This window comes from Colobus angolensis, unplaced genomic scaffold (assembly GCF_000951035.1).
Source record: "Colobus angolensis palliatus isolate OR3802 unplaced genomic scaffold, Cang.pa_1.0 Scaffold21, whole genome shotgun sequence".
In the NCBI taxonomy this organism is placed as follows: Eukaryota; Metazoa; Chordata; class Mammalia; order Primates; family Cercopithecidae; genus Colobus; species Colobus angolensis.
The window spans coordinates 2,587,646-2,589,910 of NW_012115266.1; the positions used below are offsets into that span (position 1 = coordinate 2,587,646).

The 2,265-nt window shown below is 53.6% G+C and overlaps 1 protein-coding gene across 2 annotated transcripts in view; it reads left to right on the forward strand.

The window, feature by feature from the left end:
• Nucleotides 1-2,265, forward strand: part of CORO1B (coronin, actin binding protein, 1B) — a 13,497-nt gene that overhangs the window by 5,614 nt on the left and 5,618 nt on the right. Inside the window, exon 1 of one of the 2 annotated variants that reach the window (XM_011942363.1) lies at nt 2,197-2,225. The exons of the other annotated variant lie outside the window; for it this stretch is intronic. The gene's annotated coding sequence lies outside the window, so the exon portion shown is untranslated. Of the gene's footprint in view, nt 1-2,196; nt 2,226-2,265 lie in introns of those variants that run through there. 2 annotated transcript variants of the gene reach the window in all.

Here is a 2,265-nt window from a genome sequence, read left to right on the forward strand (position 1 = left end):
GCTCACTGCAAGCTCCGCCTCCCGGGTTTACGCCATTCTCCTGCCTCAGCCTCCTGAGTAGCTGGGACTACAGGCGCCCGCCACCACGCCCAGCTAGTTTTTTTGTTTGTTTGTTTTTTTAGTAGAGACGGGGTTTCACCATGTTAGCCAGGATGTTCTTGATCTCTCGGCCTCCCAAAGTGCTGAGATTACAGGCTTGAGCCACCACGCCCAGCCTCAAGCGCTGATCTTAGGAGCAGTTTATGGAGGATCCGAATCTTGCAGCCTCCAGCTGCCTGACTCCTGAACCATAATTTCTCTTTTTTTTTTTTTGAGACGGAGGTTTGCTCTTGTTGCCCAGCCTGGAGTGCAATGGCGCCATCTCAGCTCACCACAACCTCCACTACCCAGGTTCAAGCGATTCTCCTCCCTCAGTCTCCTGAGTAGCTGGGATTACAGGCATCCACCACCACGCCCAGCTAATTCTGCATTTTTCAGTAGAGACTGTGTTTCACTCAATCCAGAGACTGGATTTGGGATCTGAGGAAAGAGTTTCCAGATGGAGAGAACAGGATGTGCCCAGGTCTTCAGGTGGGAAGGAAGGTGGGTGAGATCTAGATCCTTCCAGCCCCAGAGTTTATAGAGCAGTAGGAAAAGCAAGGGCTTTGAACCCAAGCAGGCAGGCACCGCACCTCTCTGTGCCTGTTTCCTCAATGGGGTGTGGTGATGGGAATGAGATGGGGGACAAGCCCGAGGTAACTCTCAGACACACAGTGGGGGCTTCTTGTAGCCAGAGACAAGGCTCCTGTGGCTTCTGCTCTTCCCCCGCTTCCTCCTCCACCCGTCTCTTTCTGGGAAAGGGATGGTGCCATCGGTCAGCCAGGGCAGTGGATGCTCAAGGAAGGAATAAGGGAAGTAGCCAGTGCCCCAGAGTCGCTGGCCTAAGGGAGCAGGGGTACACTCCACCTGTGGAATGGGATGGGGTGGATCTAGAGAGGCTAGTCTGGGCTCCTTGTCACAGGAGCTGGCTAGAGGAAGAGAGAGGCCTGTGAATGGATTTCCAGGCCTCCAAAGGAGATGGCGGAGAAAAGAAGGCAAGGTGCAAGGGACTTGCTGGCCATGGCCCCCTTTCGACTTGTAATAAGAAGGCTCGGAAGAATGCACAGGTATTTACCCCGAAAAATGGGACTCCTGGGTCTTCCACTCATTCCATAAACACTGCTGTTTTCTCGATGGGCACAGTGGCTCACACCTGTAATCCCAGCACTTTGGGAGGCTGAGGCAGGAGGATTGCTTGAGCCCTGGAGTTCAAGACTAGCCTAGGGGGCCGGGCGCGGTGGCTCACGCCTGTAATCCCAGCAGTTTGGAAGGCCAAGGCAGATGGATCACCTGAGGTCAGGAGTTCAAGACCAGCCTGGCCAACTTGGTGAAACCCCATCTCTAATAAAAATACAAAATAATAGCAGGGCATGGTAGCAGGCACCTGTAATCCCAGCGACTTGGGAGGCTGAGGCAGGAGAATAGCTTGAATGCGGGAGGCGGAGGTTGCAGTGAGCCAAGATCACGTCATTGCACTCCAGCCTGGGAACAGAGCAAGAGTCTCAAAAACAAACAAACAAAAAAAATTAGCTGTACATGGTGGTGCGTGCCTGTAGTCCCAGCTACTCGGGAGGCTGAGGCAGGAGACTTGCTTGAACCCGGGAGGCAGAGGTTACAGTGAGCCAAGATTGTGCTATTGCACTCCAGCCTGGGAGACAGACTCAAAACAAGACAAGACAAAAAAAAAAACACCAGCCTGGGTGACAGAGCAAGAGACCCCGTCTACACAAAACGTAAAAGAAAACTTAGCCAGGCGTAGTAGTGTGTGTCTGGAGTCCCAGCCAATTGGGAGGTTGAGGCAGGAGGATCCCTTGAGACTAGGAGGTCGAGGCTGCAGTGAGCCATGATCATGCCACTGCACTCCAGCCCGGGTGACACACCTTGTCTCAAAAAAAAAACCACCCCAACACCTGCTGTTGTTTTCTTTACATTGTTAACCAAGAGCATGAACTTTTATAACTTAAAAAGAGTCACGTGAACATATCCACTGTCCGTGTAGATTCTACGTTTATTTGTTGGGGGCGGTAATGGGGCCCTTTGGAGGTGTGCGTTCGGTCGGGGGCCGGGAAGGCGGGGCCTCACGGAATCCTGGAGACTCCCGCGGATGCCACTGTGAGAAGCAGGACCGCGAAAGGGCCTTGAGTTCGCGGAAAGGCTGCACCCGCACCTGCAGCGCCTCTGCGGCGG